We start from the raw sequence: 15,983 nt of genomic DNA on the forward strand, positions 1-15,983 counted from the left end.
AGATCCCTTGTGCAGCTAAGACCTGGCACAGCCAAATAAATAAAGAACCTTTCAAAGGATTTGTCGTGAAGATGGAGATAAGCCAAAAGTGCTTAGTACAGGCCCTGAAAGGGACTCAGTGGACATTTAATTTTATTTTTATCAGCAAATGGTGATCAGAAAGATGAAGAAAATTGATAATAGCGTGATTACAAGATGTTTATTTTTATGAGGGAGCGTGACAATGGACATAAAGACTATCTTCAACTGTCTGATGGAATTCTGTAAAAAGAAGAGTTTTTCCAAAGACGAAACCAGAGATAAGAGAAGTGTTACAGGAAGGTGTATTTAGGTTCCAGAAGTTTTCCAACAACTGCTCCCACATGGTTACCTACTAGAAAAGGAGGGAGACTCTCCTCATGAGGAATGCCTGAGCAGGGGCTGTTTGGGAAACTTCCTTCTCTGGATAGGGGAAAACTCCTACACATCCGTCAAGATCCATCTCAGTTGTCCCTGCTTGAGAAAGTCTGTGATCACCTTCATGGTCCAGCCTGAATTCAGTGTCTTGAACTTGACCTCCCAGATTTTACGGTCGTTGCCTGTTAGCCTGCCTCTTTCTGCATCTATATGGTTCTTCGGTTGTTCTCAGTTGTTCAGTTCTTTAGACACATTGCCCATCATAATACCTGGAACTGAGTAGAAACTCAGAAGATGTCAAGGGGAGAAAGAATTGAATGGACAGAAGAGATTTCTGATTTAGGAGAGGAAACTGACATTGGTTGCGTATAAATTTTCATCCAACTGGAATATGTGATGTGTTCTTGGATTTTCTAATATCCAACTTATTTTTACCAAGATCTTATCAGGCTGTATATCCAGCAACAAAACAACAGCTTGAAGCAAGAAGGGGTAAACAAACAAACCAAATGTATTTGGTTCCTGTAGCAATCCCACTCCTGGGCATATACATGGAGAAAACCATAATTGGCAAAGATATATGTACTCCAGTGTTCACTGCAGGACTATTTACAATAGCTAGAACATAGAAGCAACCTAAGTGTCCATCCACAGAGGACTAGATAAAGAAGATGTGTTACATATATATATAATGGAATATTACTCAGCCATAAAAAGAACAAAATAATGCTTTTTGCAGCACCATGGATGGACTGAGAGATTGTCATACTGGGTGAAGTAAGTCAGACAGAGAAAGACAAATATATAATGTTACTTATATGTGGAATCTAAAAAAAAAAAAAGGTACAGCTTTTTTGTTGCTGTTGTTTGTTTGATTTTCCAACTCCAGGCCCATGGTCCATTTTCTAGTATTATTTCTCCCACAGTCAATCTGAGAGTCAATGGACATGAACAACTGGTTTTGGACTCACTCAGCTTCCTGTGTTCCAGCAGTGACTTTGTTGTCCTACTTGTTGAAGAATTCAGACTTGTGAGGACATACATATTTAATTCCAATAACAAAATTAAAATAACGTGTCTTTAGGTTGTACCCAGACTTGTAAAGTCTCATGTTACAAATTTCTTTCCCGCAGTCTCTGAAAGATGAAAAGCTGAACAACCAATTGAAAAAGCTGGTCAATCCCATCCTAATTTCTCTTTTTTGTACTTCCAAGTTCAGAATATGTAGGACATCTATATTCTCTCTAAATGTCTTAGAATAGATGCCATTCCCCTGTGCCGGTGGGCAGGCGACTATTTGCAAGGTTGCAAAACAAACGAACAAAAACAGAAGCTGCAAATGCGGACTGGAAGGTGAGAATTATTTTCTAAGAGTCCTTATTGTGAGGGACTGAGAGAGGAAACAAACAAACAAACAAAAGAACCCACCTGGAAGCTAATGAGCTGTGAAATGATTGAAATGGAGGGTGACATTCTAAAATGCTCAGAAATCTGCATTTTTGCATTAGTCTTAGGGTCATGAAGAAACATTGATTCAAAAACCTGATAGAATTATAGTTTAAAATAGCGTATCCCTTAGGTTTTGTTTTCTTTTGTTGTTTCATTTTTAAGAAAGGCATTTCAACTCAACAAACAAAATGTTGTGGACCTACAATCTGCAGAGCACAAAAGTAGGAAGACAGATGAATAAATAGATGCGCTTTTTTGTTTCACTATGTTATTAACATAGTGCTGGGAAAAGATGATTAAAATTGTGCTTATTACAGTTCATGCCAAATCACTTCAGTAGTGTCCAATTCTTTGCGACTCTATGGACTGTAGCCTGCCAGGCTCCCCTTGTTCCTGGGATTCTCTAGGCAAGAATACTGGAGTGAGTTGCCATGCCCTCCTCCAGGGGATCTTCCCAACCCAGGGATCGAACCCCACATGTCTTATGTCTCCTGTATTGGCAAGCAGGTTCTTTACAACTAGCACCACATATGAAGCCTATATTAATAGCTACCACTTATTAATTTTATGCCTACCATGTTCTTCTAGAAAAGTCAGTAGAACAGTCATGAAGACTAGAGGCAACACACCTCAATTCAAAACTCCATTTCACCACTTAACTCACTGTGTCACGTTGAGAGAGTTCCCTAAACCTCTCTGCATCTCAGTCTCTCATCTGAAATAACCAAAGTGCCTGCTCTTTAGGGTTATTGTGAGGGTTAAATGAGTTAATATACCTAAAGCACTCATAAAAATTCAGTTAGTGCTGTGTTCATTATAATTACTATTATCTCTGAGTGCATGAAGCACACTGTATTTATGATTTTTTTGGCCATACCCCATGGCTGGTGAGATCTTGGTTTCCCGACCAGGGATCAAATGCAGATCTCTGGTGCTGGAAGCTCAGAGTCCTAACCACTGCATTTCCAGGGAATTCCCATGTGTATGAGAGCTTGTGGAAATTTTTAATTATTCCTATTTCACAGGTGAATAAACTGAGGTCCAGATTGGTGGATTCCTATGCTCAAGGACACAGGGCAAAGAAAGATCAAAGCTAGGATGCAAATCTCAATCTGACCGTAAAATTCACATTCTGACCACCATGCTTCACAGCATCCAAGGTAACAATACTATAACACAAAAGGAAATAAGTGAAAATGAAGGTATTGGGTAAAATCTTTAGGAATGCGGGGGTGGGGGGCGGGAATCGATGAATGGGTTCATGAAGGAGAAAGCATCTGAGCACAGCCTGGAGGATTTGCCCACCTGACTTAACCTCATATTCTTAGGATAGACAGATTATGTGTGCTTTGGCTCTAGATCATTTATTGTCTGCCTTTGTCAGCTTGGTGACATTTCTGTGATAGACAAGCTCTGCCTGGTACACAGTATCTACTCAATGATTCTTGTTGGAATGAAGAATTAATTAAGTAATAGGAGCTGGTGTTCCAGGTTTTTAGCAGCACTTTAGCTAAGTAATTCAGTAACATTCAATAATCTGTTAACCATTCTTCCTATTACAAAGTAGTTGTATTCTGTTTTGACTGGAAAGAAATTGGTATTTTTCTGAATATACCATGAACAGAGAATGCCTTTAGGCTTCGTTACTAATCCCTCTTTAAGACGAAAAATATGCAATCACTGCAAATGTATCGCATGACAAGATCTCAGCCCTGTAGGTAATCTGTTCTTTTTCAAACATAATTTCTTCCCTGTTTACTTGATCCATTATGCTAATTAATGAAAACACCAGCTTTCAAGAATGTACCAAGGTTCTGTTTTTGTTTTGTGTAGCAAAACTTCTATTACTTTAACAATATGTATTGCCGGAGAGGATAGATACACACATTCTTTGAATCATTTCTTCAGGAAATATAGTGAGATAACTCTATGTCATGAGTATTCAGAAGTACAAAGACTTCAGAGAAGTTTAGTGAGAATTCTCTCTACAGGAATCTGAAATGTGGTTGAAAAGAGAAGATAAACACACAACAATTGAATAACAAAGCACTGGGCAAATGATGGTAAACTGTCTTCCGAAAAGGCAGCCAACTGCATAATTGAGCCCAGCTCAATGAAGAATGTCTATTCCACAGGGAATTTTTTTTTTTAATTTTATGTTCATTGGTGTGTAACTGGGAAAAGTAGTTTTCAATGAGCAGCTATCAATATTATACAAACTATCCAGACATTAAGAAAAAATTATTTCTGGTGGACTCAACCATGATCAAAATCTGAGAAAAAAAAATTAGTTCCTCCCATAGCTTCTGTTAGTTCAAGCAAAATGATTTCTTTTTAAACATTTGAATATTATCATTCCTCATTAGGGCTGTGTGTATGAATATGAATTAAAAACAGTGAAATAAGGTGAGAGAGGTTCATTCAATGTTCTGTCCCTTGATCTGAATGTCAATTACATCTGGGTGTGCTCATGTTATAAAAGTTCTTTAAGATTCGTATCCTCGCCCATAGACATGTTATACTTCAATACAGTAAGTCCCCTACATACAAACCCTCAAGTCACGAACTTTCAAAGATGTGAACATGCATCTGATTCCAGCAAGGAACCAGGACCTGTGCCATCAATGTCAGACATGAGTGAAATTGCAGCCCGCCCTCCGTCTCCTATTGCTGACGACCCTTTGGCTCTACCATCTCCCACCTCCTGTCCCTCCTCCAGTCTGTAACTCCTCTTGCCTGTTCACTCGATGCCAGCCCCTGTATGCCAGCTCTTGTACTGTGCTAGGTACTGTACTTGTAAGATTAAAGTGTTTTATTTTTTGTGTGTTCATTTTTTTACATATTATTTCTGTGAAAAGTGTTACTAACCTACTACAGTCCAGCATGATACAGCCAATTGTGTTAGTTGGGTACCTAGGCTACCTTTGTTGGATTTATGAACAAATTTGTCTCAACAAACATGCTCTTGGAACTGAACTTGTTTGTATGTAGAGGACTTACTGTACAAATTTTTTTTTTTTCTGTACAAATTTTATATTTAAGAAAACAGAAGCGAATAAACTACTCAGGTAAGCAAGGACGCTTTAGAATTCTTTCCATTTTCTATTCCTGCTGGTTTCCACAGTCACCTTAAAACAAAATGACCTTGTATTTCAGATAGACTTGGGTTTTGCCTCATCCATTTGTGTAGTTAATTGCTTTAGGACATCCTGTCTAATCCCCCATATCTTTGTTTAAAGCATTTTACAGCTCTGATGAAAATTTAGATTCCTTTTGGCCTGGAAGAATTAGATAGCTTTGGTTTTCAAAAGAGATTTTCAAGTTTTTGCTTAAGGAAAAAAAAAAAATGTCATGGAAACATCTACAGGGGCTGTTTGCCATGGTTACCATAAAGGCAATACAACTCCAGAAAAGATGGACATTAAAAGCTGGGACACCCTGGGGAGAAGACACTTCTAGGACAGTGATGGTCACTAATTACTCAGCACTTCATCTATTTCAGTCTCAATTCTTCCCACTTTTAACATATGAATACACCCAATAGTGCAACGAGGTCAATGCTACAAATATTTTGATTGCACAAATGGGAAAATGGAAGCAGAGAGAGGAGAAGCATTTTTCCTAAGGTTTCACGGCCATTAAGTGGGGGAGCTGGGATGAAACCAGGTTGGTCCCAGGGACCATGTATTCCATTCTGTATGGCCTCCAGTACCACGAAGAACAAACAGGACATGGTGACTCCATTGAGAAGGTCCTGATGGGTTTCAATTCTTTCTCCTGTAAACTCCCCCTTGGCTTTTTTCTTTTCTTTAAGAAAAAAAATTTATTTTAATGTGGACCATTTTTAAAGCCTTTATTGAATTCATTACCGTATTGATTCTGTTTTACGTTTCAGTTTTTTGGCCACAAGGCATGTGGGAGCTTAGCCCTCGATCAGAGATCAGACTTGGACCCTCTGCAGTGTCTTAACCACTGGATCACCATGGAAGTCCCTCTCCATTAGATTCTTGGAGATGATGTTTATCATATCACTAATAGTTACTAATATTGTTGCAGGAAGGGGGACCCCTTCGAGGGCCCAAACCTGGGCTCTTGTCTAACACTCTGAAATTAATTGTCTGGGCAGACACATGTGCTGACAAAGCAAGAGATTTTATTGGGAAAGGGCGCCCGGGTGGAGAGCAGGAGGGTAAGAGAACCTGGGAGAACAACTCTGTCACATGGCTTGCAGTCTCAGGTTTTATGGTAATGGGATTAGTTTCCAGGTAGTCTTTAGCCAATCATCTGACTCAGAGTCCTTCCTGGTGGTGCACGCTTTGTTCAGCCAAGATGAATACCAGAGAGAAGGATTCTGGGAGATGGTCGGACATATGGTGTCTCCTTTTGACCTTTCCTGAACTCTTCCGGTTGGTGGTGGCTAATTAGGTTCGTGTTCCTTACCAGGACCTCCTGTCATAAAACAGCTCATGCAAATGGTTACTACGGTGCCTGGCCAGGGTGGGCGGTTTCCATCAGTGTGCTTCCCCTAACAATATCAGCTTTGTATTTTTAAGGTGATGCTTGGCTTGTAAGATAAGAGTGCCAAGGTCATAAATGTAAATATAGTAAAACCACCAAGCCCTGAAAATTCCACTGATTAGCTTTTGGTCAAGACAAGTTGGAGTTTATATCACTTTTCTACCACTTAATTAGGGGTTTTCCTGGTGGCTCAGATGATAAAGACTCTGTCCCCATTGTAGGAGACCTAGGTTCAATCCCTGGGTCAGGAAGATCCCCTGGAGAAGGGAAACTGGAGCTATGCACTCCAGCATTCTTGCCTGGAAAAGTTCATGGGCAGAGGAGCCTGGCAGGCTACAGTCCATGGAGTCGCAAAGAGTCAGAAATGACTGAGCGACTAACACACACATAGTACATAGCGGGCTTCCCAGGTGGCGCTAGTGGTAAAGAACCTGCCTGCCAATGCAGGAGACTCAGGTTTGATTCCTGGGTCGGGAAGATCTCCTGGAGAAAGGAATGGCAACCCTCTCCAGTATTCTGGACTGGAGAATCCCATGGACAGAGGAGCCTGACAGGCTACAGTCCATGGGATCACAAAGAGCCAGACACGACTGAAGTGACTTAGCACATACACATAGTACATAGCACACTCTTCCATACCTCGTAGGGCCTCAATAATGCATTGAAAATACTTCCAATAATCATTTTATTTTGTAGATAATACATTTAGATGCAAAAAATAAAAAAAATAGAGAGCCTAGCTGATGTATTTGATAGGGATGCTATTGCAGAACAGCAGCTGAAAATCAGGCATGTAATTTTTGTTAGATATTTCTCAAAAATGGGAGTCTACTCTTACAAAGAGGGAGAAAATAGTAAGCATTTCCTATGGCTACTGAAAAGCTTTGGCAAAGTGTGAAGCCTGTGGCACCTCTAGATAAGGACCAGAGCTAAGCAGTGAAAATTCATTTGAAGGTCAGAAAAAAGGGCCCATGTAAAAAGGTTAAAAAATAATTGGGATTAGTTAGCCTGGAAAGGAAAAGATGACACAGCCACTTAATTACTGTCTTCATCCCCTTGCTAAATGAAGTGATTGCCTCCATCTCTGCTAATGAGAAAACTCAAGAAGCTGACTTAAAAAGAATGCCAAGGATATGTAGGCACGGTGCTCGGGGTATTTTTATTTTATGAAGTACACTGAAAAGGTTGGCTTCTCAGGTGGCGCTAGTGGTAAAGAACCTGCCTGCCAATGCAGGAGACATAAGAGATGAGGGGTCAATCTCTGGGTTGGGAAGATCCTCTGGAGGAAGGCATGGCAACCCACTCCAGTATTCTTGCCTGGAGAATCCCATAGGAGCCTGGCAGGCTATAGTACAAAGGGTCATGGAGAGTCGGACATGGCTGAAGCAACTGAGCATGCATGCACACACACTTAAAAGGTTACCTGCAGGGATTCTAGAAATGTCTGTCCAGGAGAGCCTATCTTTCAGGTATGACATACCTGGAATATGGAAGCCAAGAGGGAAGATTTGTTACCTCTCCATGAAGAATGGTTGAAACTGCAAGCAAGTGAAAGCCGCTCAGTCGTGTCCGACTCTTTGCAACCCCATGGACTGTATAGTCCATGGAATTCTCCAGGCCAGCATACTGCTGTGGGTAGCCATTCCCTTCTCCACGGGATCTTCCCAAACCAGGGATTGAACCCATGTCTCCTGCATTGCATGTGTATTCTTTACCAGCTGAGCCACCAGGGAAGCCCAAAAGCAAGAGACTGGATCACACGCCTTTTGGGTGTCCCTTGTTTATAATTTTATTTATGTACTTTTGGCTATGCTGAGGTGTATGGACCTCATGCAAAGAGTTAACTCATTGGAAAAACTCTGATGCTGGGAGGGATTGGCGGCAGGAGGAGAAGGGGACGACCGAGGATGAGATGGCTGGATGGCATCACGGACTCGATGGACGTGAGTCTGAGTGAACTCCGGGAGTTGGTGATGGGCAGGGAGGCCTGGCGTGCTGCGATTCATGGGGTTGCAAAGAGTCGGACATGAGTGAGTGACTGAACTGAACTGATGCTGAGTCTTTATTGCCGCAAGGGCTTTTCTCTGCTTGTGGTGGGCAGACTTCCCATTGTGGAGACTCCTCTTGTTTCCGAGCACAGGCTCTCGGGCTTGTAGGCTTCAGTAGCAGCAGCACATGGGCTCAGCAGTTGCGGCTCCAGGGTCCTAGAGCACAGACTCAATAGTCACAGTGCACGGGCTTAGTTGTTCCACAGCATGTGGGATCTTCCTGGATCAGGGATCCAACCCTTATCTCTTGCATTGGCAGGCAGCTTCTTTACCGCTGAGCCACCAGGGAAGCACCTCTCAAAATTTTAATTCCTTGACTTTGAGCCTGACTCTCCATCTTCCAAGCATCTTTGCTGATGTCAATGTGTTAAACCCAATTATGGGGACCATCTTAGGAAACTTTATTTCTGCTGCAGAGCCATGGAGGAAATAAAAGGTCAGCTCTCAAAAGCCCAGTTGGGAGCCAGCTCTGCTTCTTTTAAACCTTCCAAACTTTCCATTAGAGTGGCAGTGATCTCAGCCATTTACCAGCATGGGCAGCTGAGGCTGTGATTAGATGAAATGCTATTAGAGGGCTGGGTTAAAATTTAGACACAAAGGAGGAGGATGTGTGTTGGAGGGTCGTGATCTTTCTACACACGTGGGAGGAGGAGAGACCCGGAAAATCCTCAGTCTTAATATTACACCCTCAAATACCCCCACAGGAATTATGAATTTGCAGATGGCTTCTTTATGTATGTATTTATTTTTAAATCTTTGTTTTTTACAGAAAGATGATATGCAGAGGGTGGTGGGTGGGGGGTTCAGGATTGAGAACTCATGTACACCCGTGGCGGATTCATGTCGATGTATGGCAAAACCAGTACAGCATTGTAAAGTAAAAAAAATAAATAAATAAAAAATAAAGAGCAAAAATAAATAAATAAATTGAAGAGTTTAAAAAAAAAAATTTTTTTTGGCTGCACCACATGCCAGGTGGAATTTTAGTTCCCTGACCAGGGATGGAACCCATGGCCCCTGCATTGGAAGCAGAGAATCTCAGCCACTGGACTGCCAGGAAATTCCCACAGATGGTTTCTTAATAGTGACTGCGTATATGAGTAGGGATTCATTTTAGATGTTTGGGGCTCCCTTTCCTTAGACGGAAACTCCCCTTTTTATCTTGTCTACTTCCCATTGATGGTGTGCATGCTCAGGCATGTCCAACTCTTTGCAACCCCATGGACTCTGGCCCCCCAGGCTCCTCTCTCCACGGGATTCTCCAGGCAAGAATACTAGAGTGGGTTGCCATTACCTTCTCCTGGGGATCTTCCTGACCCAAGGAGGGAACCTGCATCTCCTCTGTCTCCTGCCTTGGTAGGTGGATTCTTTACCACTGAGCCATCTGGGAAGCCCAATTTGTGGCACCCTATCCCCTTAATGGGGTTTCTCAGGTGGCTCAGCAGTGTGTGTTTGATCCCCCAGTCAGGAAGACCCCCTGGAGGAGGGCATGGCAACCCACTGCAGTTTTCTCCAGTATTCTTGCCTGGAGAATCCCATGGACAGAGAAACCAGGCAGGCTATGGTCCACAGGGTCACAAAGAGTCGACACAACTGAGCCGACTTAGCACATCCTTTTAATGTGCCATCGCTTCCCCAATAATTATCCTCTCCTCCTCTCTTTGGCTTCAAGGCAGAGTTGTCAGTCATTGGATTTGATCTGTCTTATTCCCTGCTGTGTTGGGAACCAGGGATGGAGTTTAAGTCCCTTTATTGGAGAAGAAAAAGAAAGGAAGATTTTGCTATTGTCTGGCTGTAAAACAGAGTAAATACAAAACATCCAAATTCAGAAAAGTCAACACTGGCCATCTTTTAGCATGTTTCCTAGTTATTCTGTGAACAGTCTCCTTTTGTTTCTGCTCCACAGTTTTCTTTCTTTCCAAATGTCTTTCTCATTAGCTTAGAGCCTGCATATGTTTTGTTTTAAGAAGGGGTATGGGCGTGTTCGAAGGCCCAGGATTACTCTAACTCACAACAGCAATAATTAGATGAAGTGGTGGGGATCGGGAAGGGAGTGGAGAACAGTAGGTGGCAGAGGAGTCAATCTGCTTTCACAACTTGAGCCACCTGGGAACCCATGTATATATATATATATTCATATAAATACATGCATTCCCAAGTGGCTCAAATTTATGTATATTTATATGGGCTTCCCTTGTGGCTCAGCTGGTAAAGAATCTGCCTGCAATGCGGGAGACCTGGGTTCTATCCCTGGGTTGGGAAGAAAGTGAAAGGCTACCTGCTCCAGTATTCTGGCCTGGAGAATTCCATGGACTGCATAGTCCATAGGGTCACAAAGAGTCGGACACAACTGAGCGACTTTCACATGTTCATGTATACCATGTCTTCTTTACCCATTCATCTGGTGATGGACATTTAAGTTACTTTCTTATCTTGGCTATTGTAAATAGTAGGAAATATAATCACTAATATTGTAACAATTTTGTATGGTGACAGATGGTAACTGGACTTACTGTAGTGATTATTTCATAGTGTATAAAAATATTGTATCACTATGTTTCACATCTGAAACTAATACAATATTGTATGCGAATTGTAACTTAGTAATAATAATAACAACTCCCCTTTCCAAAGAATGCAGTGAAAATTCAGCTGCCTCCAGAGGCCAGGCAGGTAACACCAGTGAAGAAAGCCTCATGGACCTGTTGAGTGCTTGCCTGCGGGCAAGGGACAGCATCACTAGCCACCTTTACTGCCCAGGCAGGACCACATTGCCAGATCTTCCAGGTTTTCAAAAAAGACCAGAACTCTAACTTTCTTGTTAGATCTCCTAGCTTTGTTGCTAACATTTGCTTGCTTGTTTTGCTTTAATCTTGATAACTAATTCAGAAAAAAAATTAAGTGCTTTGCAATTAATATATATATTTATATAAATATATATATTTAATTTTTATGGGAGTAAATTGATTTAAATGTGTGTTAGAATCAGTTGTATATATATATATATATATATATATATATATATATATATATATATGTCTGTGCTCAGTGGCTCAGTCATGTCCAACTCTTTGTGACCTCATGGGCTATATTCCACCAGGCTCCTCTGTCTATGGGATTTTCCAGGCAAGAGTACTGGAGTGGGTTGCCATTTCCTTCTCCAGGGGGTCTTCCCAACCCAGGGATCAAACCCGCATGCCCTGTGTCTCTTGCATTGGCGGATGGATTCTTTACCCACCTGGGAAGCTGATATATATGTGTGTGTGTGTGTATATATGTATATATAATCAGCTGTATACATATATCCTCTCTTAGGATTTCATTCCCATTTAGGTCACCACAGAGCATTGAGTAGAGCTTCCTGCACTATATGTAGGTTCACATTAGTTATCTATTTTATACAGAGTGTCAATGGTGTATACATGTCAATCCCAATTTCCCAATTCATCCCACCTCCCTTTCTCTTTTGGTATCCATAGATTTGATCTTTGTGCCCATGCCTTCATTTCTGCTCTGCATAGAAGATCACCTCTACCATTTTTCTAGATTCCACATATATTTGTTAATATACAACATTTGTCTTTCTAACTTACTACCCTCTATGACAGTCTCTAGATCCATCCATGTCTCTACAAATGACCCAATTTTGTTCCTTTTTATGACTGAGTAATGTTCCATTGTATATACACACCACATCTTCTTTATCCATTCCTCTGTTGGTGGACACTGAGGTTGCAATAATACGGTACTATTGAGTTATCAGATGTTACCATTGGAGGAAGCTTGGTGAAAGGTACACAAGACTCTGAACTGTTCATGTAACTTTCAGTGAATCTATAGTGGTTTCAAAATAAAAGTCTAAAAGTGAAAGAAAATGGCTCAAGACAACATACTCTGCAAATGAAACTGGATTGGGCAGTTTATCCTACTCTCTCCTCCAGCTCTGAGAGGCATTCCTTCTCTAGAGTTATAACTGGAGAAGACAGTACTAAATCTGCCATGGGAGGACTTCTGATCAAATTTCTTTTCTTTCGAGACAAAAAAACATTTCAGGGGTCGGTGGAAGTTCACTGGGTTTCCCTGGTGGCTCAGCAGTATAGAATCTGCCTGCAATGCAGGAGATGCGGGTTCCATCCCTGAGTCAGGAAGATCCCCTAGAAGAGGACCTGGCACCCCACTCCAGTATTCTTTCCTGGAGAATCCCATGGATGGAGAAGCCTAGTAGGCTGCAGTCTACGGGGTCGCAAAGAGTTGGACACAACTGAGCGACTTCACTTACTTACTTATAGCTAATTAACAATGTTGTGATAGTTTCAGGTGCGTGTTGAGGTTTGTTTTTTTTTTTATCAAGGCTGATTGCCAAATGTGACTTTAACACTAGGGGAACAGAAGAGTTCTCACTAATCTTCTTTAGAAAATATTTGCTCTGGAGAGGTTTGTGAAGCATTGCACAGACCCAGTGAATTCACTGACTCAGGAGAGTCAGTGCACCTGAGTTTGGATTCCAGTTTGCTTCCTTAGTGGCTGGAAGGTCTTGAGTAAGACTGGTCCATCTCATTCTCCATTACCTGTAAAATGGAGATGATGTAATTTCTCCCTCCCAAGGCTGAGATAAAATCAGATGAATAATGCATGATGAGGATTTCCCTGGCAGTCCAATGGTTAAGACCCTGTGCGGCCAGTGCAGGGGGCAGGGGTTCAATCACTGGTCAAGGAACTGAGATCCCACATGTCATGTGGTGAGGCCAAAAAAAAAAAAAAAAACCAGATGAAATAAAGCCAGAGACTCAGCAACTTAAAAAAAAATGCATTGTGAAAGCATTTGATAACCTTCCTTCAAAGAAGCAAACAAACATAAATGGTACAGGTTGTTTTGTTGGTACACGGCAGGATATAGTCCCTATGATCAATTTTATGCCCTGGTAATCAACTCCCCATGTTCCCAGGCCCCTTATTTTTATTTAGTTCATGGGCGCTCATTGTTCACACAAGAAAATAAAACTTCTACCCATTGCCTTGTTCTGTGACTTATATGACACACCTGGGAAAGTTTAACATTAACAAAATGCCACGCATCATAAACCACCCACTAATACCCCTTCATTATTCTTCTCAGACCTGTCTTTATGCATTTTTCTCCCTCTTGACATTATTTTCTGTCGCTTATGGAATAACCTGAACATCAATCTTGTTTAAGGGCAGTTTCCTTCTCATACAAACGTAGGAGTCCAGCCCGGAAGTCCAACTACTTATTTGAAGTATTTCTCGGCCTGGAGAAGCAACAGTCATTCATATCATGGCTATCTGCCAAGATTTTAAGTTTTATGCAACTCATCTTAGAAGGAAGATAAGCTCCTCTCTCCTCTGTGAAGACCAGTCCGTTTCCTTTTCATTTTTGTTCACTAGGATGTAAAGAAAAAATGTAAGGTCTCATATGTCTTATGGAAGCATTTTCTTGATTTCTCCAGTGTGTTCTGGGGTTGATGTTCCTTTGTTCTCCAGTGTTACCACCTGGCCGTCTTAGTTTCTCTAGCATATAAAAATACTTGTAGATAGCCACACAGAGAAGTGTTTCTTTATCTCTGTGCTTTCACTGGAGCTGTCTAACTTTCTTTACCTGGTTGACATCTGAGGATGCCTGAAAATTCAGGGACAGATGTATCTTCTCCAGAAAGACTTCCAAAAAGTCCTAGAGTCGGGTTCAGTGTGGCTCAGATGGTAGAGAATCAGCCTGCAATGCAGGTGACCCGGCTTTGATCTCTGGGTCAGGAAGATCCCCTGGAGAAGAAATGGTGACACACTCCAGTATTTTTGTCTGTAGAATCCCATGGAGAGAAGAGCCTGGCGGGCTACAGTCCATGAGGTCACAGAGAGTGGGACACGACTGAGAGACTTTCACTTTTGTTTCATTTTTCCCCTCATGCAGATTTCTGTTCTTTTTCACCTCCTTTCCATTTGCCTGTCTATCTATCTTTTTATCTATGTATCTTCCTCTCCATCTTTCTATCTATGTTTACTTTGAAATTGCTTTCAGGAAGGGCATATTATTTTCTTTATTTATTTTTCCTTCCATCTTAATTTTTGCCATTGTGTCTGTCCCGTCTACAAGGAACTTGGACTCTTCCTGATGCATGTTTGTGTCTCTAGAACCTAGCATGATCTTGGCACAAAGGAGGTTCTCAGGAGAGGCTTGTTGAGAGAGAGTTTTGTGGAGATAAAGGCTGATGTCCTTTCCCCTTCGTTACTGAAAGCCAATTTCTACAGCAGTCCCTGGGTCATGGTAGTCAGTAAATATTTGCAGAAGGACCAAGGGAAGGAAGCAAGGAATGCATGCAAATTGGCTTATGTATCGGTGATGGTGGAAAGGGAGTATTAGTTTCAGATCAATTTGAAATCATTTTATCCTCTACCCCTTTCCAATAATGGAACCCTGGGTCTTCATTATCATTCAGGGCATAATATAAAATAATGAAGCCAGGTGACTTGGATGCAAATTCTGACTCCACCATGTATCAGCTGTGTGACTTTGGGCTAGTTGCTGAACATCTTTGGGCTACATAATATATATAGGATACATAGGATTTTATATAGGATAATATTGTATATCCTAGATGATATACAATATTATCCAGAAGGATAAAGGGGCTTCCCTGGTAGCTTAGCTGGTAAAGAATCCACCTGCAATGCAAGAGACTCAGGTTCCATTCCTGCATTGAAAAGATCCCCTGGAGAAGGGATAGGCTACCCACTCCAGTATTCTTGGGCTTCCCTGGAAGCTCAGCTGGTAAAGAATCTGCCTGCAATGTGGGAGACATGGGTTTGATCCCTGGGTTGGGAAGATATGAAGGATAATAATATTACCTCCTGAACAAGTAATGATTTAGTGAGTACAAAAAAGACATACAGAATATTGCCTGGCACATAGCAAGTACTCATTGTAAGTATTATTATTGCCTATGTAAACTAGAGTGCAGGTTTACTCATATATTAACAACATTTGCTGGGCACCTACTATGTGCTTCACACTGAGTTAAACCCTATGGAGGCAAATATGGAAGAACTAATTTGATCTTTGTCTGCAAGTCACTCATAGTCTATAAAAAACAAAAATCTAACTTGGTGTTACAAGTTCAGTGAGGCACATAAAACCACAATGAAATATTACCTTCCACCTGAAAGGATAGCTATCATCAAAAAGACAAGTGATAAATACTAGTGTGAATGTGGAGAAAAAGGAAAGTGGAACTATAAATTGGCACAGCCACTGTGGAAAATGGTATGGAAGACCCTCAGAAAATTAAACAGCCATGAGACTTTCCTGGCAGTCCAGTGGTTAAGACTCTGTGCTTCAAGAACAGGCTCAAGGCTATCTACCCTCCTTTTTTTCTCTTCCAGTTTTATTGGGATGTTATTGACATGCAGCACTGTATACGTTTAAGACATACAGAATAATGATTTGACTCACATACATCAGGAAATGATGACCACAATAAGTTCAGTGAACATCCATCATCTCATACAGATGCAGTACTTAAAAAATAGGAAAAAAATTCCCATGTGATGAGAACTCTT

Source organism: Capra hircus, chromosome 25 (genome assembly GCF_001704415.2).
Source record: "Capra hircus breed San Clemente chromosome 25, ASM170441v1, whole genome shotgun sequence".
Classification (NCBI taxonomy): Eukaryota; Metazoa; Chordata; class Mammalia; order Artiodactyla; family Bovidae; genus Capra; species Capra hircus.